Consider the following 25,412-nt stretch of genomic DNA (forward strand, 5'->3'; position numbering starts at 1 on the left):
TGCGACCCTCCGGCCGGCCGACCGTTAAGCGGCAACGATCGGATGACGTCCCGTCACCAAATATCAGCGCCGATCGTCCAGCGCATAAAAAATTTCGGGTCTGCAATAAAGATGGTCCCACGGTTCCGAGACACGGTGGAAGTGACCTACGAGGAACAACTGTAGCATAGCCATCACCCTTAACAACTACCCGACCAAACTTTTATCCAAGGAGTAACTTGGGACGGTGCACGATCTGATCCTAGATCAGACTACTTCTCAGACCTAAGTTCAGAAGTTGCCATTTCAAACACGGCTATCTTGGCTAACTTGGCCTGCGCCAACAACGAAGCAGTTGTGTGGCTATAGAAATGAATAATACAGGTCTGAGCAAACAAGAATAGGGCAACAACCATTGTACACTGCAAGATATCATAACCAAAGAAGGTGAAGGTGTAGGATACAACCATCGAAGAACATGGTGGCTACTCAAGCAATTAATCTATGAATATTATTTAACACTCATTCCACAGTACACAAAAATACCCATATTTTGCAGTATATGGCCATTTTTGGCTATTTTACCAGGAATCGGAAATCAACATCTTGAATTTTCAAATGACCATAAATCGACCTTAGTTGATGCCTTCATCAGGGGAAACTGTGTAAAGTGTTTATTGATAATTTTACATTTTACAAAATTATGCATTATTTCTCTAAGTCTAATCTGTGTTTTGTGTCGATGCAATGCTCAATGAGAAAATCGCTCTCATTGAGCATTGCATCGAGACAGAACACAGATTCTTAGAGACTTAGACAAAATATGCATTATCAAAACACACAGCTTCACTACCATTTTTAGACATGTGTCACATCTACTGTACACCACACATAGTGAACCGTCGTATTGATGTGGACAAACTCAACGCAGCATACGCGGAGATCTTACACAAACTAAAAAACATGCATGAAGATGGTATAACAGTGAACTGAACAGAAACACTAGTTGAAATTGATACACCACTCCGACAGTGAAAATAAATTCCTCCCACCACCAAACGTATAAACGTAAGATAAGAATGTGTTTTTCCCCATTTGGGCCAGTTTTTTCATGTTGTATTAATTTATTTAGAGCTTATATTGGATTGTCTAAGAAAACTTAAAATAATTGACTAGTTATCTATAGATGCAACCACCTGACGTAGTCCGATAATCATTATTTTATATCAAGAAAAATTTTGTAAAATGTAAAATTATTAATAAATAGCTCCTTTACACAGTTTCCCCCGATGAAGGCACCAACAAGTACTGAAACGTTGGGACAAATGACAATAACTCCGTTCTAAATACTGAGATGAATGACTGCTAAGCCGAAACCCAATTATTGGTATTAATTAATAAGAAAGTAGCACTGCACTTACCGCTGCTACCATCACTACTACTAGTGGCACCCGAAGATTTTAACTCTTCAGTTGAGTAATTATTTCGTCCTAAAAAGGACAACTTGTTGTTCACTTTGATATCAAATATAAAGCTGATTGTATATCTCTGCTATCCATGACAGTGCGAATAAGTATTTTTTTGATAATAAAGTGGAAAGCTGTTTCATATTTTGAATGCCAGCATGCCAAAACGTTTGTGTGTTATCAAAATCAATTACGGCAACTGTTCATTAGAGGAAGTGCCGGCTGAAGTGCCTGCTACCGCACAAAGGTAGTTTTTTGCTAGAAGAAGTGTCGCTATACCACCTGGCCCTGCCACTATCACTGCTTATTCCCGCCACCACTGCTGCTGCTATTCGCTACCACTGGCGGTGAACCACTGCTGCTGCTGCTAAGTAGAAACTGCCGTAGTGATTGTCTGGAACTTATATGACTAGTTCAGGCAGAAGCACACTCTTATATAGGTCAAGTAGTGCATTCTCGATTTACTAAGTCTATAATTCTGTCGATCGTACTTGGGAAAGTAAGCATTAAGCGTCCAATCAGAGGTCGAGTTTTGGGTTTTAACAAGGTTCGACGATTTTCAATAGTACATTAGATCGAACAAATAAATTAAAATTTTTCGCATTTGGGTGGATTTTCAGAAAATTTTCCAATCGATTGCTGCAAGAACGAAAGTAATCCATTAAAAACTGACCGATTTATTCGCATTTAAAATTGGACATATTTTTAACTTTTTCCGTTTTTAGATTTTCATTTTACATCCCTATGTGGCTGAACTTTTTGAGAGACGTAGTTCTCCGTCAACAAGAGAAAAAGCCAGGTCTCTTGAAATGTCTTGAATCATATTTAACGAAAAGCAACAAATAAGAAAATTATTAGGAAAAAATTCAAATCATTCAGAAATCTTCAGGTGTCCCACAAGGCTCCCAGTTGGGACCACTCCTTTTTATTATTTTGGTAGAATCACTATATACTCTACATTACACTTTCAATCTACTTTTTTTTTATTTTCAATTATGTCCTTTCACTAATCATTTTTCACAATATGCAAATACGTGTCTTGGTGCCTATTTGGTGCCTTCATCAAATCTTATGTGAACTTTGAGAAAATAATGAAAACCCTACATTTTCAAAGTATGTAGCTGAACAAATGAGACAAATTTCATGTCTGAGAACGTGAGCAACTTGAGTTAGGTAGAGAAACGTGCGGCCTGGTAATCCATGCCTTGTCGGGGAATTATAGGTAGCGATAAGAAAAAAATTATTTTTATTAAGGATAGTAATTAGGTTTTGTTTGAACATTTCTAAACTGCCTATGACATCTAATATTAACAATAATAGAAATGCAACTTTATGAACACCTGCTTTACACAATTTGTCAATAGTGTCTTCAGTAGAATCCAATCTTGTTTTAATTTGTTTATTTCTACTACCGTAGATAATATCCAAACCATTTTCTTTTTTTCGATTGACATGTAAAATTAACATCGTTTTCAACAACTACTCTTTATGGATCTTCTATTAGCGGTTTGAATGTTGTGTAAGTTTTTCTGTGTTGGATTCGTTTCTTTTTATCAGCTTGGATTTTTATCAGCTTGGATGGTTCTTCTGTTGTATCCATTCTGCTCACCAATTTGAACATTATATTCTATTTCATTCTGCTATCCATTACTGACAACAACAATCGAAACGTAACTGTACTCATATTTAGGTTGGACTCGATTATATATCATTCGATCAAATAACATTTTAGATTCGATTATTTATGGTAAGATTTTTCTTCTATTTCAAATATGACATTCTTTTCACAACTTTTAAACCACGTGTTCAGTCATCATATTTCATCAGTTAACCTTTAACTAGCCCGATCATTTGATACCAATATTGTTCAAATCGGTTGTGTAGTTTCTGAGATAATGAAGTTTCGTGATTTTTACATTTCGATAGGGGAAAGGAGGGCAGTTTCGTACGAGGGCAGTTTCGGACAGAGCTTAAAAAAATTAATGGTGCAAATTTTAACCAAACTAAAAAAAAATTAAGTTGGCAGCCCTTCCACCAACATTTACCATATAGTTTGATGGCTTTTGATTGTTTATTACTTACGTAAACATCACAGTGCAATTTTTCATTCATGTTTTCAACCTTTTGAGCTTTAAGTTGTAAGTATTTCTTTAACTTCTTTGTGAACGATTCAAAAATTTAAGTACACCACCTTAGTTCGAAACTAATATGCAATGAAAAAACCTGATATTAATTAAAATTAAGATTTGTTTTCGGATGGTGGTGGGGCACACTCGGACATCGTTCATGGGGCACATTCGGAAACTTACCGAATTTGTGTTTGATTGTTGTTTATTAACAAATAACGATTTAGATTGATTCTCGGTTCTAAAAATGGTTCGGAACTACAAAAGGAAAACCGATAGAGCAAGCATCAACGAAGATGAGCTGGCAGAGTTTCTAACGGAACAATGTCTTTGAGACACATTTCTGATACCTGCGGAATTAAAAAAATTAAAATTTAAAATTTAAAAGAAGTACCTTGATCTATCGTCTGAAAAATCAAAGAAACGAAAAAACGGAAAAATCAGAAAGCTTCTCGTCCAAAAACTGAGATCAACAAGTATTTACGAACGTGGAAGAAACGTTTCTAGAGAAATATTCGATCGGTAGTTCCCATATGAATTATGGATTGACGTACCAGGCCAAGGCGATTGGAAAATTGTTTCTCAATGTTCTGGAACACTTGAATGAGGTTCCAGAAAGCAACGTAAGTGAACCAATTTTGCAGTTGCTTGACAATCACGAATGCCATTGTACTTTGAATCAAATATTGCCGAGAAAATGACATAGTTCTTGTATCCTTTCCCCTCATAGCCAGTTTGCTCGATTTTTATTTTATGAAATAAATTTGAAATAAAAGGATGAGTTTCGAAGTTTGCAAAGCATCTAATCTCAGTCTCTGCCTATATGAAGGAAATATTTGAAAAACACAAAATTTTCATTAATTTAGAAAAGTTTTTCAACACTGTCCGGAAGTACCCCAGGACTGTCCGAAACTACACCACACACGGGGCACATTCGGACAAAAAAGCAATTTTGAAAAATTCAAATAAATCAATCGAAATCGCAACATCGCACACTACTAACACGCTTATATGTTGTCCAAGCAACAGCCAGGATGAATTCAGATTTTTTTGAAAGATAACAAAAAATATTAAAAATCATGGTAGGAAAAGTGTCCAAAACTGCCCCCCTCTCCACTACATAACAGACAAAGTTACATACCGATAACAGTGAAATTCAATAAGGTGTTATGAGGCAGCTAGACCTTTCATGTGACACTAATTTTGTGGAAATCGGTTCTGCCATCTCTGAGAAACGTGAGTGAGTTTAAGTAATAAAGGAATATCACGGTGTTCCAAATACCGTTATTATAAAATAAAATACGCCATCAAAACTGTTAATGTCAGTTGGTTTGTAGCACTGCCCTGCATCTCTGAACCAAATTTGAAAATCATCGTTGGACTAATTTTTGAGTTAAGCCCTTTTAAAGTTTTAGGGAGGATTTCTCATACAAATATACTTAAACAACCCTTCCAAAACAAACATAAATCATAGTAGGAATTGTTTTACAGGTAACATATGCCCATCGACGACCTTTCTGGAACATTCGAGCTGTATCAAGGCCATCGGACAATTGTTTGGATTAAAGAACCCCGGGTAAAATGCAAAAATTGCCATTTTACCCGGGTCCTGAACCAAAAACATTTTTTGGCACTTCAGTTTACTGGAATTCCAAAGCTACGTACCGCACCTAAAAGCAACATCAACATCAGCAGGTTCGGTGACATCTGTCAGTTCTTAAAAAGGTCTATAGTGAATCCACAGATAAACAGACATGTCACTCAATAATAATTTCTTTGTCCAATCCGTTTTTACGAAAATTTCTCAGTAGGCGGTAAGCTCACATGGTGGAGCATAAGTATAACTTTGCGAACGAGGACGAGGATTCTCAAGGTTTTTTTTTTCGAGGAGGTATATCTGTTCGTCTGTGGTAAATCTATCAATATTATTTGTTATGTATATTCGTGGATATATTTGGGAAATAGCAATGTTTTTTCGAACAATGCACAAACTTCGTTTTAGAAACAGGAGCAGAATCGAATGAAAAACAGGTTGTGTAAACCCTTTTTTTTCATTAATGTTTAGTTATCAGACATGATGAATGGAGCATATACGTACATTAAAGTAGCACACAAATCCTTTCAACATTGAAATGTATATGTTGTTACTAGACAAAGAGGTAAAACTCACGTTTTATGAGATTAATGTCGAAAAATTTCTTTATTCATTGCCACGAATACTTCAAATTTCATGACCTTTTATTTTAATTGAACCTTTTTGGTCTATTATGTACATATTATGAGCAATTTGTATAAGTTGAAACCTCATTTTTTAACTATTTTATGATATTCGAGGTTTGAGGCAACCAACTTATTTTTTGCAAATTTTGGAACGGGTCTTTGAGGCATCATTTGCAACCAAAAGCTAAAAAAATGAATTGTGCCAATCATTAATTCAACTAACGATATATGCACCCTGTTTCACGAGAACTTTGGAGCGATAAAAACCCTGGCCATCAAGATATAAAGTTTCCATTGGTCTAGTTTTCGAATTTCAGTGTGAACTGAGGTTCAAATGATGTTTTATTGGTTTAGATTGACAAATGGCTATTTTATCCGGGGTTTTTTTGACTCGGAAATTTTCCCAATGGTCCTAATAAAGCTCAAATCTTCCAGAAAGGTCGTCAATGGGCATATGTTGTCTGCAAAATTATACCTACTATGATTTATGTTCATTTTGGAAGGGTTGTTCAAGTATATTTGTATGAGAAATCCTCCCTAAAACTTTAAAAGGACTTAACTCAAAAAATAGTCCAACGATGATTTTCAAATCTGGCCCAGAAGTGCAGGAAAGCAATACAAACCAAATGGCATGAACAGTTTTGATGGCGTATTTTATTTTATAATAACGGTATTTGGAACACCGTGAATATATTTCTTTTCATAGCTTGATTTCACATTTTTGAACATAACAGGCAACGTAATAGTCCGATTAAAAAATAAATCAATAGGGTCTTATGGGGTAACTAGACCTTCCATATGACACTGATTTTGTCGAAATCGGTCCAGCCATCTCTGAGAAACATGAGTGAGATTTAACAGTCTCTAGAACACGTTTCTTTAAATAACTTGTGAACCACATGTTCAACCTTTATGAAATTCAAAAAATAAGGGTTTTCTAGGTAGCCCGTTTATTTAAAACTAATTTTGTTCAAATCGGTTGTGTAGTTTCTGAGATAATGATGTTTTGTGATTTTTACATTTTGATACATCACCTCTAAACTAAAAATCCGATCTAAACTAAAAATCCGATTACAATAAAATTCAATAGGGTCTTATGGGGAAACTAGACCTTTCATTTACAATTAATTTCAAGAAAATCGGTCCAGCCATCTCTGAGAAGATCGAGTGAGATTGGGAGAGCGTTACACACACATACACACACACGCACACACATACAGAAAATTCTCAGCTCGTCGATCTAAGTCGAGTGATATACGACATTCGGCCCTTTTGAGCACTTTTGTACTTTTAGTTTTTGCAGTGATTGCTATACCTTTCTAGGAGAAAGGCAAAACTAATGAAGAATACCTTATCATTTTTGTCGATATTTTAAAAAAGTTTCAAATGTCGGAATGTCGCTACAAACATAAACTCTCTATGGTCTTCCGTAAATATTTGAATTGTTTCATTGCTTATAATCAATAGGAAGGTAGGTCAGTAATATTGTTTGTTATATATTAAACATGGATATCGCCGAAGGACATAAATGACTGAACGCTCGAATTTCGATAGCCGATTCCTTACTCATAATGAGGACTCGGCTGATGATAATGGATCATTGTGTTTCAGATGGCAAGGTTCATTATGGAATCATTATTATTAGCAAAGCCCTAATAATATTTCTCAGCCACAAGGACATTTTCTAATCAATTAGTGTTGTAATACAAATCAAGCCCGGTTATTTTTTGTTTTGATAAAAATGAGTCAATTACTTTCTGTGAAGGTTCTTAATAAGGAAAATACAATTTAGTATCTAATCCGAGAAGGTAAAATTTAGAATAATGCGTTTTCTGCGTCCCAAGCTTTAGAGTGGATTCCAGTTGCGAAAAACAACAGCTGATAAGAGATACCACAAATCTTAGAAAAACGATAAAACTCTCAGTTCTTTTTATAAAAGGTATGATTGTATGTACCGACGCAATAAAATATACGTAATAAGGCATCACATAGTTGAAACCATTTCACCTTATAGAATTGTTACCTAATAGTGCGCCACAGGCAGTGCATCCTTACCTGCACTGTAGATACATCATTAGATGTAATGCGCTTTCGGTTGCGCTCGCGAGCGGTCACAGATACGCACTAGATGCCGCCGATAGCAGGCCCGAGTCTCTAACATTAGTGCAGCCACGAAAACTCGTGACTACGCTCGGTTGGTGCACCGATTTTCACCCACGGAATTGATAGTGCGGCAAAAGTTTCGGTTTAGCTGACCATTCGCAACCGTATTGCTGTCGTGGTCGCAATTTGCCGGTGACAGTAGCGGGCGCACCACTGTTGCTGGTTTGGTTTCATTCCAAGTCCATGCTATCCATATTAGACCTGAAACGTGCCCGTCGAGGCCGAGGTGCGTCAATACACCGTTTTGCTTTTTAAAATCGCAACTGCAGCTTGTAGCACGAGTGTCGTCAAGCTCATCGTTGTTGTCGTTCACATCGATGTTAGAAGAGCTGTCCAGTAGTGTCTGTGTTCACGCTTCTGTTAGGATCGTCAGGATCAATGTGAATTTGTTAGAATTTACTGATGGTATTAGGAGGAGAACTTTTCCTCTCCTGACTGCGTCTGTGCGAGTACAGTGTATAAAGAGCTAAACTCAAGCTCGGAAGCAGGAGCACATTTTGCTAGAGGTGGTTTCTCTGCAAGTTTTACAGTTCAGTTGACTAATCCTTTCCCAGCTTTGTTCAGTTCTGCTTGAGCCCGTTAACGAAGAGTATCAAAAGAATCTTTTTTGCTCCGTTTGGTGCGCTATGTCAGTTCGTTTTCCAACTCCCAATGCTATCGTGTGTCGGAGCCGTGAAGGTGGACCAGCACTCGAACTTTGCTGTTTTCTCTCGTTCAGAAAGGTGGTGATTTGGTGGTATAATCTGATTCTCCGAACCGTGGCCCACGCGAATCAGGAACCCGGACCGTGCAAATGGGTCTGCCTGCAAGAGAAATGAAATATTGTAATTAGCTTTAATTCTCCGGAGCAATTAGTCATTGCTTGTGCTTCTAACCGATGTAACGACTTGGAGCATTGTGAAAGCGTTTTGATTCGGGTGGGGAGAGTAGCTCTGAGTAGCGACTACAAGCTCTTGTAGGAACAAATTTTATTGCACGTGCACTGCATTTGAGGAGAAGTTTTTTCAGTAATAATATTATACCTACGGGAATTAACAAATGCTCTTTCATTAAGGTTATGGTCTTCAGTCTCTAGAGAAAATGTATGTTCAAAGAAATTCAATGAAATGAGCGTTTCTAATTTTATCTAGTACTTCCACTTTAATCGTTATTTAAAATTGCTTTTATTGTCTGAAAGGTAACATATTCCATTAACCATCGACAATATTTTAATAATGCACGAGTAAGTTAAGTAATTCTAAAATATTTTCAAGCTAACAACATTCTATTTTAACGGTACCAAAAAATATATACTTAATTTACCGACTGTAAAAGGGCAAGGCTCACTAAGAAATCACGAACAGAAACAGCTGGATGCCTACTTCTGGCCTGCTGGGAGTTTATTAATTTAGACTTGGCGTCAGAGAACATGACCGAACAATATGCTCTATTTTTTTTTTTTTATTCTAATTATTATTAATAAAATAAAGGCCCAATAGCAAAGAGCATAACGGGGCCGGAATTTCTGTTGGAGTAGGGAAAAGCCTGCTTGAGTAGAATCAATAAATATTTCTGCTCAAACAGGCATAAAAACCCTCCCATCTTTTCATATATAACAATACAATTACAAATAAATAACAAATCACAGCACTTAAAACTAGAAAATCTTCAAAAATATGATTCTTGCAGTTTTAAGAGTCCAAAATAATGAATTCAGGAGCATTCACATTCTAGTTGAGCCCGTTGAGCACATAAAATCTGAAAAGAAAACAAAAATGTACTAAATAGGAACATCAATGAATTTAAGAAAGGAATATAGAAGACGCTTATAAGGGAAATCTAAATTTGCTAAGACATCACGAACAGGGACATTAGGTTGCTTATTCCGAGCTTTAAGAGAATTTTCTAAATTCGATCTAGCTTCACGATATAACGGACATGACCAAACAACATGTTCAATATCGTGGTAACCCTCGCCACAGGTGCAAAGGTGATCCTCTGTGAGTCCTATATGACGAAGGTGAGCATTGAACCAGTAATGATTGGACATAAGCTGAGACATCACACAAATGAAATCACGACCTACGTCCAATTTCTGGAACCAAGGTCTTAAAGAAACTTTAGGAATAATGGAATGACACCATCTTCCTAGTTCCCCATTGTCCCAAGAATTTTGCCAGTTCATGAGCGACCCTCGACGTATAGAACCAAAAAATTCATTAAATTGAATAGGTCTTTCATATATGTAACCATGTACCGTGCCGAACTTAGCTAATGAATCTGCCATCTCATTGCCCTCAATTAAAGAGTGAGAAGGGATCCATACTAATGTAACTTGTGATGCAATTTCGGATAAAGTACTCAAATGGTCGCGTATTCTATTTAAAAAATACGAAGAACTCTTTATACTTTTTATCGATCGGAGAGCTTCAATAGCACTGAGGCTGTCCGAAAAAAAGATGCTCTATGTCGTGATAACTTTTACCGCTTTTACCACAAGCACAGATATCGCCTCGCCCGACTCCAATACGACGGAAATGCGCGTCTAAACTATAGTGATTGGACATAAGCCAGGGCACCACGCAAATGAAACATCAAGTTGCATCCAACACTTTAAATCATTCCTTTATAAATACTTTTGAATAATTTTGCCATTTTTTTTCGGATGAAGCATTAAAATGTCCCTGCAGTCTTCACAATAAATACTGAGAATGCTTAACACACTACATCGATCGGATAACCTGAGAAGTTGACACAATTTTAAATATTCGGAAAGCTATTAATATTTTGCGACAAGTGATTGAAAAACAATGCTGTGAAGGTTTGGGAATGAAGTTTGAATTCTTTCAAAATTTTCAATTGTCAGACGGCCAAGGCATCACGTTTGATAAAAATACGAAACGAATGATTCCAAAAGCGGTCTTTACCGAAAGACGTTTGATAGCTTAAAATAATTAAAGAGAAATAACTGAAATGATGTTTAACTTCATACACGGGTTGCAAATACTGTATTTATCCAGAACGAAGCCCCGAAGAGATAAAGGTTATCATTTGAGTATTTTGTACAAAATATACAGTACTCTGGCTGCAAACAAAATACGGTGATACCTTTTACAGACAACTGGTTCACGTACAACTCAGTAACCAAACAAAACTTTATAAGCATGTGATGTTGTTAAACTGAACAGGTGCGAGCTTTTCATCTGCATTATTTTTTTACATTTTTCGATTACGGAAGTAATAATGTGTTTAGATACCGACGGTCTCGTGCAACACTGGCACAACTAAAAATTTTGCATTTTTGGGTTTTTGATGGCAAACCATGCCAAATATTGTAAAGTTTTATCCCACGTAATCCTTTTTCAAAATTCACACAGAGTTGTGAGCAATATATCCTGTGTTGCACAAACTCGAAATTTCTTTATAAAGATAGTGGAATAAAAGTTCAAGCTTGTACAGCGTGTTCATAATGTGTGCATTAGAAACCCAAACATGTTGGACGCTAATTTTCAAACGCATTTTTCTCAAAACTATGATTTTTTAATTGTGCCAATGTTGCACAAAACCGACGCAATGAATGAAAATACGCACATTTCTCATGAAATACACTTAATTACCAATCACAAGCGAATCGTGTTTAAACAAAAGCATTTAGATCAACATGCAGCTTTTAGATTGAATGTAAAAATAGCAACCAAAGGAAAATCCCACGCTGATTGAAGAAGATGCAATTTCGTTACCGAGCAGCTATTGGTACAAGAGCTGTACTGTTAAGACATTCACTGTTTGTTTTGCTCACCTTCCACAAGATTACGACAGAATGTTCAGATAAGGTATTCGTTTGCATAGGTAACAACGTAGTCGATGAAAATAGGATTGTATTGCCTTTTCTCTTTGAAAACCAACTTCCGTTGGAAACAGGAACGGCGAAATAGCAAACACGAATCATGCTCTGGTATTTATATCAAAGCGTTATCATTCGAATATTTATAATAATACTACCTGACCCAGCAGACGTTCTCCAACTTATAATATTTTCACTTACAGAAAATACACAGTAGAAGGAAAGGAGAAATCGTGAACGCCTTTTATTTATTTATTTTATCCGTTTTTAGATTTTTTTAAAGAATTGTCATAATAGGCACGTTATTTCCGTTATTATTTTTTAAGTTTTCTAAGCCATTAGCCCGATGTAAGTCTCATGGTTCAGGTGCTACCAATCGGGCTAATGCAATTCGTAACATTTTAGCCAGCCAAAAAGGGTAGCGGGTAAAGAGATCCTCTCACGACCTAACTGGTCAAGGTTAAATGCAGCCTTACTACGAAAGATTTTCTGTAGCGAAAAATCACTGGGATCTCACGCCTTGCATTTCACAAGGGAGTAAATAATCGTAAGTAAGTACGGTCCCCCTGGGGGGAATCGCTTACGGGCATCAGCGTTAGGCACGAGCAAGTAGTGGAATTAGGCCGACGAAAAATAAGGAAAACAAAAAAGGAAAAGCAAAGCCAAGGTGTGCTGCCACAATCCGCTGAGGGAACTTAGCTTTCCGTTAAACGGTGATTGAGTTCAATTTAGTTCCGCAGCTACTGGGGATACCGTCGTCTTTTCAAATTTAATATCAATGTACGTAATCGATAAGAAATCGATAAGGAATGATAGCACTAATGTTTGAATTGGTTGTTGGGTTGGTTTAATTTCAATCATTTTTCGTGTCTAAAATCTTCCAACAAACATCTTGAAAATCGGATCTTTTTATAAAAGAGGTACAGTTAGACTTCCATTTAAAGTCGACCAAACTGATAGCTTTCTTAAATTCAGGTTTCATCTTGATCATTATCTAAGTAACTAGGTTCTACCGTATCTAAAACCACCCAAATAAAAATTTAAAACCACCATTAGAAGGAAGAAAGATGAGTTTCGAAGTGGATCCAAAATAACTGAAGCAAAAATAATTTTACGCACGTAAATCAGGTTCGGTATATGACGCCACGTTAGTGTTGAGCACGCGATGTGTGTTTAAATATATTTTTCGTATAAAAAAATCATGACATTAGCAGGTTAACCTCCCATGTAACATTTCAATTCCACCATTAGCTATAAGGTCGTTCTAAAATCATACCGATAAAATAAGATTCTAGGCATTTTCGTTCTTAATGCTTTCATCATCTCCCAGTTGGTCTCGAGGTACGATGCTGGCCTAACAAGTCAGTCGTCGTATGTTCGAGTCCCGACTCGGGAGAGACTGTTAGTGTCAGTAGGATCGTAGCGCTAGCCCCGCAATTGTCCTGTACACTTAACTGTCGGCTGCGAAGTCTGTGTATAGTAATACAAAAGGTCGAATTCCGATACGGAATGTAGCACCAAGGCTTTGCTTTTTTTGCTTTCATCATAACGTCATGCAAACCCGCACTCCATGAACCAAAGAGTTATAGCCCGGCTACAATCAGAACCATTTTAAACCCTAATGCATACTGCAATAAAAGCAATATGACATGCTTAGATATCTCATCCGTGCTACTTTTGCTAGCCACTTACCGAATTTTCTAGGAAAAGCTTAACCCAGAACAAATCAACAGAGTGGAAAAAATTCAAATGGAAATTTCAAATGGAAGAATGTTTATTATCATAACAATCAAAATAGTGTCAAAATTTACCATTCAAGCCTCATGTGGCCAGATTAACCCTCTCCCGCTCACAAGGTTTATCATTAAAATTTATAGCTTCACGAGAAAATTCAAGCTGAACACATTGTAGACTAACTAAAATTACTGTCAACTGTAGGATTTTGAAGAAAATGCCCAGTGATGCTCTGAGGCAGCATATAAAAGTTTATGGAACAATCGTAAGCACAACAAACTATTGTATGTCAAGATATGATGATTATAATTCTTGGTGCTCTAGAGTCACCATGAGCGGGAAAGGGTTAAACTCATTGTGCACTATTTTTGAAAACATATGATGAAACAAGTATGCCCACGAAATGCGCTGCTATTACTCATTGATCTCTTAATAAAGAAAACAAGGTATAGTGGGAGGTAGACGAGAAATATTGTTTATTTCTTCGCTTATATATGCCCTCTTTTTAACTTCTCTCGGGTTGTCTCATTACAAATCTATTTAATAATTCATTTTAAAACTCAAGCACCATTTCACTGAATGTATTTTTGTCTTGCCGGAAACCGAATGTTTTAATAATGGAACTTGTGATAATAAAACAAGTTTATGGTATATCCTGTCATAACAACAATCAATAATCGTGATACTGCTTTATTGTTGATTTAATAATTAATTTAATAAAGTGTTAAACTAATGTAAGATTGTTATTTGGGTTGGTTCTTCAGAAAATTTATGAATGCCTCTGAAAGACAGCTTTCTAGTGGCTGTAAGAATGTTCAAAACAGCGTTTCTTACAAAGAAATCAAAATGGCGGCGAAATTCGACATAGAACGCAAAATTAGTTTCACTGTAAATAAAAGCGATTTATTCCTCAGACAGTGCTAACCTCCCACCTCGAGTTCAAGTTGGTGGTGATGAAATCGAGGTGGTCGATAAGTTCGTGTATCTGGGTTTACTGGTAACTGCCGACTACGATACCAGCAGAGAAATTCAACGACGCATTATGGCAGGAAATCGTGCATACTTTGGTCTCCGGAGGACGCTTCGATCGAGTAGAATTCGTCGCTGCACCAATTTAACCATCTACAATGCGCTGATCAGACCGGGATCCTCTACAGGCATGAGACATGGACTATGCTTGTGGAGGACCAATGCGCCCTTGCGGTCTTCGAGCTGAAGGTGTTGCGTACCATCTTCGGCGGACTGTAGATGGAGAACGGAGTGTGGAGAAGGCGAATGAACCAAGAAACGCAGGAACTGCTTGGGGAGCCATCTATCACCGCTAAGTTTGGCAGGTTTCGGTGGGCTAGGCATGTTGTAAGGATATCGGGGACAGCCCGGTAATGATGGTTTTTGAAACCAACCCGTCACAGACGAGAGGGACAGGTGCACAGCGGGCAAGGTGGATCGATCAGGTGGAAGACAACCTACGGACCTTACGCAAACTGCAGAGCTGGCGAACTGCAGCCGTGGACCGAGTGGAATGGAGACAACTCTTACGTACAGCAAAGGCCATCCCACGTCTTGGGACTGATGGTTGTCATTCCTCTTTTTAGTAATATGTTGTTGAAGCAAACTTCAAAGATTGAACTTGTATAAACCATCAAGAACTGCCAACAGTTTTCGTTGTTATTATTACACTTTTTGACTAGCTACGGGTCTACTAACACTAACAAAACTATGGTGTAACATTTTCTTCCTATTTTCAGTTGAGCGCATTTTTCACAAAGGGACTTTCCTTTGAAGACCTGCCTAAGGCATCGTTCACAAATTACGTAACGCTAAAAATCTAGATTTCAGACCCCCTCCTCCATTCTTCGTAATGATAGGTAACGTTCGACATGACTCTCCCATAAAATTACGGAACGCTGATCAGCCTGACCCCCTCCGAAATTTTCAATTTCGAGCAAACATCACAGTTACGTAACTGTCTCTACTACCCCCCTCCCCCTTAATAACGTTCTATGTAACAATAAGTAACGCAGATTCAACCCCCTTCCCCCTCCCTCATGCGTTACGTAATTTGTGTACGACGCCTAACTAGGTGCTGTTAAACCAAAACCATGTTTGAATTATTGCGTCTGACAATTCGATGGACACCTAAATGACTATACTACAAGCAGATGCGGAACAGGAACTGTCCAAGGAGTACCAGCCCCTGATGTTCATGAAATTCGTTATGAGATCAAATCGGAAAGCTGAAGAACAACAAAGCCGCTCGCAAAGACGAACTGTCAAGCGAGCTCTTTAAGCATGGTAGAGAGGCGCTGGTTAACGCGCTGTACCGAGTCATTACAAGGATTTGGGAGGAGAAAAGGCTGCCAGACGAGTGAAGGGAGTCGTCTGCCCCATCTACAAAAAGAATGACATGCTGGAGTGCCAAAACTACCGTGGTATCTCATTTATTAATGCCGCCAACAAGGTACTCTTGCCAATCCTGTTCTGTCAGGATTCACCTTTATTCAGTAGGTTCGTAGTAAGATTCGATAGTAAGCAAAGCCTTGGTGCTACATTCCAATGCGGAATTCGACCATCTGTTTCTTTTACACAGACAATTGCGTGACTAGCACTACGATACCACTTACACTAACAGTCTTTCCCAAGCCGTGGCTCAAAGCTACGACGACAGGCTTGTTAGACCAGCATCGTACTTCGAGACGAGATGAGAGATGGGCCAGTATCGAGCGAGTTTTATGGGAGCCAGCGCCACTACGGACCACATTTGGTGATGGAAATGAGCCGTAAATGATTCAATCGTCGTTTAATTTCGATCTGCACTAATCCTGACGTGTTAAAGACCGCGACTAAACTTGAATCCTCTCAACCCATAATGAAATGATGATATGGTGCATAGGTTTCTGGGAGAAAACAGACACATGATTAAACTTCAGCTCTTCAGCGATTCGCTTGTTGTGGTTGCCTCTCCATACGCCGGTCGTTACGGGAAGAAAAGATAACAACAGGAGAATATTATGTCGCCTGAGTAGTAGCAGAGGTGTGGTGAGAGGGAAAGTGTGGTGGAAGAGACTACTTCGGCAGCGGTTGAATAGAGCGAGAGTAGAAAATCATATAAGGCGGCATCCATAAATTACGTAGCGCTCAAAGGGGGCCAGGGAGGGGGGGTATTCTTGAGCGTTACGATTTGTTACATAGAGGAGGGGGGAGGTAAGTTCAGCGTTACGTAACGAAAAATCTCTGAGGAGACTCTCCAAAAACTAGCATTTTTAGTAGGCAAATTCTTCTACAGCGTTACGTAATTTTAATGGGGGGGTAGTTGTTGGTGTTACGTTTCGTTACTTATGGGATGAGGGGGGTCCAAAAATCAATTTTTTTGCGTTACGTAATTTATGGATGTAGCCTAATGTAATTTTTTTTCTTACAAAAAATCTTATTCATTTGTCATATGAGTACAAATGTAACACGATCTTCTCGCTTTGTATACTGGGATGAATAATTGCATATTGTTGTGTGTTGCACTGAGTTGTGCAAATTGAGAACCACGTGTTGTAGTGTACACTAATGACAAGAAATATATCGTAGTAAGGAAAGCAAAGAGACACCAACACCGATACCATGTTATTCGCATACTGACGACGATGTCAACGCATCTTAGGCTTGCTTTATATGTATTCAAAATCGCTAGAGGTGATTTTTTTTTCATCGCCGACCACATCTTTTCAATCTAACAGACGAAGTGTCGCGTCAGAAATGTTATAAATAAACGTGTACTCATATCACATCTTCAGTGACTTGCTCGTGGCCTATGATACAGTCGTCGATAACAGTTATGGCAAATGATGCATGATAAGGGGTACTCTTAAAAACAGACGCAATTGATCAAGGTTACCTAACAAAGCAAAGCAAAGCAAAGCCTTGGTGCTACATTCCCGATTCGGAACTTGACCTTCTGTTTATTCATACACAGTCTTCGTAGCCGATTATTTAGTGTACAGGACAATTGCGAGGCCAGCGCTACGATCCTACTGACACATACAGTCTCTCCCGAGCCGAGACTCGAACCTACGACGACTGGCTTGTTAGGCCAGCATCGTACCAAGCACAAATGTTCAAGTCAATTGCGATGTGCACACTCATTTGTTCAGGTTATTTCCCTTCCTAGAAGCCCTGTCGTTAATTTATGCCGATCTCGTTTCCGCCACATCCGATCGGTTGTGAGTGGACTTCCGGATTTCGCTTGCTAGAACTTGCATGGGTGGAAAACCCGATGCGTGGTGTGCTGCGTGTCAGCGTCAGCTTTACTCTTCTTTCCCTCGGTTTGTGGGTGTGCTGATAGTGCCCCACCAATACCAACAAAAACCAACCATTTGCTTTCCTTATTGAAAAAACACGTAACATTTACAAAAATACAAGAAATCCATAAAACCTTGGTAACGGAGGCTCCGGGTGGCTTTGAAAACATAATAAATAACTTTACGACGGCGGATGAGGTTTGTGCACGAGTAAAACCCGAAACCAGACGAATCAGACAGCGGATAAATGTGTCGAAACGGGATTATCGAAAAAATGCCCACGGACCATTATTTCATCTTTACGGACAGTCTCAGTTCTATTGAGGCTCTTCGATCGATGAAAGATGTTAAGCACTCTCCGTATTTCCTGGGGAAAATACGGGAACATCTAAGTGCTTTATCCGAAAAATCGTTTCAGATTACCTTAGCGTGGGTCCCTTCTCACTGCTCGATACCGGGCAATGAGAAAGCGGACTCTTTGGCTAAGGTGGGCGCATCAAACGGTGAAATTTATGAAAGACCAATTGCTTTTAATGAATTTTTCGCATTTGTACGTCAGAATACGATCATCAGTTGGCAAAATTCTTGGACCAGAGGGGAACTTGGAAGGTGGTTACATTCCATTATACCCAAGGTATCGACGAATCCGTGGTTCAAGGGGTTGGATGTAGGTCGAGATTTCATTTGCGTGATGTCTCGGCTTATATCCAATCACTATAGATTTGATGCGCATCTCCGTCGTATTGGGCTCGGGGAAAGTGGTATCTGTGCCTGTGGTGAAGGTTATCACGACATAGAGCACGTTGTTTGGTCATGCCCTGTACACCGTGACGCCAGGTCTAAATTAATAACTTCCCTCCGGGCCGAGGGTAGAGAACCAGCTGTCCCTGTTCGTAATGTCTTGGCGAGTCGCGACCTACCCTACATGTCCCTTATATACATTTTCCTGAAATCCATCCATGCCCAAGTCTAATCCCATTCCAGACAATTGCGTGACTAGCACTACGATACCACTTACACTAACAGTCTTTCCCAAGCCGTGGCTCAAAGCTACGACGACAGGCTTGTTAGACCAGCATCGTACTTCGAGACGAGATGAGAGATGGGCCAGTATCGAGCGAGTTTTATGGGAGCCAGCGCCACTACGGACCACATTTGGTGATGGAAATGAGCCGTAAATGATTCAATCGTCGTTTAATTCCGATCTGCACTAATCCTGACGTGTTAAAGACCGCGACTAAACTTGAATCCTCTCAACCCATAATGAAATGATGATATGGTGCATAGGTTTCTGGGAGAAAACAGACACATGATTAAACTTCAGCTCTTCAGCGATTCGCTTGTTGTGGTTGCCTCTCCATACGCCGGTCGTTACGGGAAGAAAAGATAACAACAGGAGAATATTATGTCGCCTGAGTAGTAGCAGAGGTGTGGTGAGAGGGAAAGTGTGGTGGAAGAGACTACTTCGGCAGCGGTTGAATAGAGCGAGAGTAGAAAATCATATAAGGCGCCATCCATAAATTACGTAACGCTCAAAGGGGGCCAGGGGGGGGGGATTCTTGAGCGTTACGATTTGTTACATAGAGGAGGGGGGAGGTAAGATCAGCGTTACGTAACGAAAAATCTCTGAGGAGACTCTCCAAAAACTAGCATTTTTAGTAGGCAAATTCTTCTACAGCGTTACGTAATTTTAATGGGGGGCTAGTTGTTGGTGTTACGTTTCGTTACTTATGGGAGGAGGGGGTCCAAAAATCGATTTTTTTGCGTTACGTAATTTATGGATGTAGCCTAATGTAATTTTTTTTCTTACAAAAAATCTTATTCATTTGTCATATGAGTACAAATGTAACACGATCTTCTCGCTTTGTATAACTGGGATGAATAATTTCATATTGTTGTGTGTTGCACTGAGTTGTGCAAATTGAGAACCACGTGTTGTAGTGTACACTAATGACAAGAAATATATCGTAGTAAGGAAAGCAAAGAGACACCAACACCGATACCATGTTATTCGCATACTGACGACGATGTCAACGCATCTTAGGCTTGCTTTATATGTATTCAAAATCGCTAGAGGTGATTTTTTTTTCATCGCCGACCACATCTTTTCAATCTAACAGACGAAGTGTCGCGTCAGAAATGTTATAAATAAACGTGTACTCATATCACATCTTCAGTGACTTGCTCGTGGCCTATGATACAGTCGATCGATAACAGTTATGGCGAATGATGCATGATAAGGGGTACTCTAAAAAACAGACGCAATTGATCAAGGTTACCTAACAAAGCAAAGCAAAGCAAAGCCTTGGTGCTACATTCCCGATTCGGAACTTGACCTTCTGTTTATTCATACACAGTCTTCGTAGCCGATTATTTAGTGTACAGAACAATTGCGAGGCCAGCGCTACGATCCTACTGACACATACAGTCTCTCCCGAGCCGAGACTCGAACCTACGACGACTGGCTTGTTAGGCCAGCATCGTACCAAGCACAAATGTTCAAGTCAATTGCGATGTGCACACTCATTTGTTCAGGTTATTTCCCTTCCTAGAAGCCCTGTCGTTAATTTATGCCGATCTCGTTTCCGCCACATCCGATCGGTTGTGAGTGGACTTCCGGATTTCGCTTGCTAGAACTTGCATGGGTGGAAAACCCGATGCGTGTTGTGCTGCGTGTCAGCGTCAGCTTTACTCTTCTTTCCCTCGATTTGTGGGTGTGCTGATAGTGCCCCACCAATACCAACAAAAACCAACCATTTGCTTTCCTTATTGAAAAAACACGTAACATTTACAAAAATACAAGAAATCCATAAAACCTTGGTAACGGAGGCTCCGGGTGGCTTTGAAAACATAATAAATAACTTTACGACGGCGGATGAGGTTTGTGCACGAGTAAAACCCGAAACCAGACGAATCAGACAGCGGATAAATGTGTCGAAAACAAAATACATGCAAGCGAGAGGCTCCAAAAAAACATCAGCTTTGCAACTCAAATATCTTTAGACAGCGATGACCTCGCGGTAGTGGACGAGTGCCCGTGTTCGGGTCACTGATGACCGCCGACAATAACACCAGTAAAGAGATCCAGAGAAACAAAGTTGGAAATCGTGTCTATTTTTCCGTTCGGAAGACGTTTCGATCGCATCGAGTGTGACAACGTACGAAATTGACACTGTACAAAACCCTGATAAGATCTTTTGTATTTTTAATGACTATAATGCAAGTCAAGCTATTTTTATTTCTATTACATGCAGTAAATGTGGAGCTGACGATTGAAAAATGTGCTAACTGGGGAAATAGTTAATTAGAAATTAACGAAAAATATAGTCCAGCAGGTGGGACTCAAACCCACAACTTCTAATCTCCGGTCAGATGCGTTTCAGATTACACCACCGCGAGACGTATAAGTCGGCCTCGCTAAATAGCTATTTTGTATCGGTAGCACACTTTATCGCACGTCATCATTCACTCAGTCAGTAGAGAGTATTGTTTGGTGGCTGGCTTTTGTTTCGTAACTCTCACGTCACAGTGGGGTTTACTGCATCAGTAAGAGATCGAAAAGCGCCAGTCTGTTGCCGTCTCTACCAACGGCAACATCTTTACGTGTTGGTTCGCCATGAAATATTTATCTTTGGTATTTTTAATAACTATAATGCAAGTCAAGCTATTTTCATTTCTATTTCAAGCAGTAAATGTGGAGCTGACGATTGAAAAATGTACTAACTGGGGAAACAATTGGACGACCTTGGAGTTTTCGAAAGGTAGGTGCTGCGGACTGTTTCGCGAGGATTTTGTAGGACAGCCCAGTGAAATCGCTTCATTTCAGCAAGCCCACCGGCATCAGAAACGTAGGGAAGCAGTGTGCACGATAGTTCGATCAGATCGAAGACTTGCGGGTGATGAGTAAAGTAAGAGTCTGATCATCTGAGATTTTAAATTCAAAAGTTAAGCAAAACTTACATAACTTAAGTGTGATTGAGCATATTACCCAGCAACTCCTAATCCTGCTTCCTCATGGTACCAACTGGGATACGAGCAACCAAGGAAAGGTGTTCAGTTGGAAACTTAATCGTATGCTCACAAGAAAGTAAGAGCTGTTCTCTCTGGAGGTCAGCTTGTCTGAGCTTGAGAATGCTAGTAAGGCAGCATGCCAAAGCCAATACACCACGAATAATCCAGAAAATAATGTGAGTCGGAATAAATAATAGACCTAAGCAAAAATATAGGACACCGATTGGAGACTTGGCACTTGGAATGAATGAACTCTGCTCGTAACGCCAGTGAGCTGTGAAAGGCAACTGTGGAGGTATCAAGGACACAAGAGGTGCGCTGGTCAAAAACCGAAGAACGTGAATTACGGTTTTATACTGCTGGCAAACCAAATGAAGTGTGCTTTTAGGTGAAGTTCCATTAATGACCGTCTGTGAATACTGAGGATCGAGGGCAGATTCTCCAAATACAGTCGTATCAACGATAAAATCGACGGTATAAAGGAGAAGTTCCACGAGTTCCCGTAGAAAACAGATGACAGTGTCCACAATAAAACGAAAAGATCGTCATAGTCAACGCACAAGTTAGACTGGAGGAGCTCTTCCGTTCCGTCATTGGTACTCAACCATCAATCACAATATAGCTTCGCTATGTCCATGGAAACGGGCATCTGTCGTAAATTTTGCACGTCTACACATTCGGAAGCACACCTGGAGTCACTTTAAAGGAGGGACCTATTCCTAGATCATCGGCATGTTGATCGACGACCGGCATTTTCAGACGTCACCGATTCGACCGTCTTTTCAGGGGTAACACGTCGATTCAGACCAGGTAATCGAGGATGATGGAAAAGCTGTGAATCGGCTAATCTTGGATGACGTAGAAATAGCTTGCAACGAGCTGAAGAACCACAAAGCCGCTGGGAAGGTCGGAAGCAAACAGCTCCACAGTACCAGATTATCTTGGGGGTATGGTCTCAGGAAAAACTACCTTCAGACTTATTGGACTGACTCATTTGCTTATCTATGAGTAGGGACATAGACTGGATCTTTCGCATATGTAGTTGTCGCCCATCTCCTATTCCATATGCTAAGGCCGTTACGAGAAGCCTTTGTAGGTAAATAGCATAGGTTACGGTTTTCGAGTGGGATGATTTACAACTGAAAGACTTTCGACAAATTTTCTAGAACATAACTAGCAGACACATCGTCTGTTCAAAGACTTCTAAACGATGTTCGACTTAGTGAAACGCATCATCACATCACATCAAACGCAAACGCGTCAAGACTTTGGGTGAATTTACGGACTCTCGAGTTTGCTATTCAACACAACTTTGAAAGATGCTATACGAAAGACAAGTGTGCAGTGGAACGGTACTTACATCACGGAGTCTCAGATGCTTCTGGGCTTCACGAATGACATAGACATCTTCCCTGTTAATTGCGAAGCTGTGAAGAAGACCTTTGAATCTCTCAGAAAGAAAGCTAGGAGAATTAGACTCATCATGAACACAGCCAAAACGAAGTTCATGGTGGCTGGTAGATCGCGTGGTAGTCTCCTGGGAGTTGGTGCTGCGGTGGATTCGAAGTGAATGATGCATTTGTTTATCTTGGTATACTCGTAACGTGCGATATCAAGGTGACCCTCGAGATGAAGACCTGAATTATGACAGCGAACAAGGCTCATCAGAAATTGTGTAGCGAGCTTAGGTCCCGCAGCCCGAAATTTGCGCTCTACAGAACGCTGATCCTCCCGGTGGCGCTCAACGAATATGAATCATAAACGTGAAATGTTAAGCGTTGTTTGACCAATAAATAGTTAATGGGTTCGATGATGGCAATTTCGGTCACGGGTTACTTTAAAACACGTTTTATTATGTCAAAGCCGACGTTTCAAGGATATATTTCCTCGTCCTCAGGGCAACTACGATTAACAGTTTACAATTTACATAGATTAGTCACACGAATTAAGTTATTACATACAATGTAATATGTTGTATGTAATAACTTAATTCGTGTGACTAATCTATGTAAATTGTAATTTGTTAATCGTAGTTGCCCTGAGGACGAGGAAATATATCCTTGAAACGTCGGCTTTGACATAATAAAACGTGTTTTAAAGTAACCCGTGACCGAAATTGCCATCATCGAACCCATAAACGTGAAAGGTAGCCGATCGGCGAATGCTTTGTGTACCTATAACTAAAGGGTGATTTTTCAAAAATTTGGTTTTTATTTAAAAAAACGCATAAAAATTACAAAACTGTATGAAATCTTCATTTGAGCTAATTTCATTCAAATGTTGGCCACGGCTACGTTTTAAATGGTCCGTACAAAAAGCCCAATTTTGGGTCACTTTTTCGAGCATTTCGGCTGGTATCTCGCGAATAACGCGTGTAATGTTGTCTTCCAAGGCTGGAATTATTGTTGGCTTATCCGCATAGACGAGAGACTTAACTTAGCCCCACAAAAAGCAATCTGAACTCATTCCACAATATGTCCATTGATTCGCTCTTCCATTTCCGGCAGTAAAAAAATCAGAAATCATCGCGCGATAGCGAGCGCCATTGACCGTAACGTTGCGATTTTGATCATCTTTGAAGAAGTACGGACCAATGATGCCTACAGCGTGTAAACCGCACCAAACCGTGCATTTTTCTGGGTGCATTGGCGATTCTTGTATTGCCTTTGGTTGCTCTTCGATCCAAATGCGGCAATTTTGCTTATTAACATACCCATTTAACCAAAACTAAGCGTCGTCACTGAACACAATTTTTCGGTAAAAAGTGGATTTTCGGCAAGTTGTTCTAAGGCCCATTCACCATAAATTCGACGCTGCGGCAAGTCGTTCGGCTTTAATTCTTATACGAGCTGTATTTTGTAAGGCTTTAAACCAAGATCCTTTCGTAAAATCTTCCATGTAGTCGAATAACACAAGCCCAGTTGCTGCGAACGGCGTCGAATTGACATTTCGAGGTCTTCCACCACACTGGCTGATACGGCAGCAATATTTTCTTCTGTACGCACTCTATGCATACGTGTTGGTGGGTATAAAAAAAAAGTAAAACCAAAAAAGTAAAACTGGTTTGAAATTTCTTCACAATAGCTTGAATAGCTTGCTCAGTAGGTCAATTATGACGACCATAAAATGGTCGTAATGCGCGAAAAACATTTTTCACAGAGGACGAATTTTGGTAATAAAATTTGATTATTTGTAAGCGTTGTTCAGGCGTAAGTCTGTTCATGGTGAAATGGAAACCAAACTGTCAAATATGAATACACGAAAAACCAAATAGCAAAAAAAATCACCCTTTAATTAAATTATTGCTTCCTTAAGCCTGGTTTCACTAGAATTAACATTTAACTCGTGGCTAACTTCATTGAAAAGCCTGCATCTGTAATATAAAGAATTATTCTGACCATACGAGGTTCTGTGGGTTGAAGTCTGAAGGAACGTCCGATTACGTAGATGACAATAGATCAAGCAGATAATTGCAGGCGCTTGTGTCATACAGGAACAAGTTATCGTGAACAAGTTATCTTTGGGATAACACTCCACGTTTGGCTAATGTGCTGGACTCGGAATAGAAGGAATAGAATCTCTACGATCTGCCGCAAGTAAT

General features: G+C 39.4%; 1 protein-coding gene across 4 annotated transcripts in view; it reads right to left on the reverse strand.

Annotated features, from left to right (window-relative positions):
- Window positions 1–25,412, reverse strand: part of LOC129732763 (lachesin) — a 319,022-nt gene that overhangs the window by 263,732 nt on the left and 29,878 nt on the right. For 2 of the 4 annotated variants that reach the window (XM_055693963.1, XM_055693965.1), the window contains exon 2: window positions 7,847–8,757. The exons of 1 other annotated variant lie outside the window; for it this stretch is intronic. The gene's annotated coding sequence lies outside the window, so the exon portion shown is untranslated. Of the gene's footprint in view, window positions 1–7,814; window positions 8,758–25,412 lie in introns of all 4 variants that reach the window. One more of the 4 variants, XM_055693964.1, reaches the window with a different exon arrangement.

Source organism: Wyeomyia smithii, chromosome 3, assembly GCF_029784165.1.
Source record: "Wyeomyia smithii strain HCP4-BCI-WySm-NY-G18 chromosome 3, ASM2978416v1, whole genome shotgun sequence".
NCBI lineage: Eukaryota > Metazoa > Arthropoda > Insecta > Diptera > Culicidae > Wyeomyia > Wyeomyia smithii.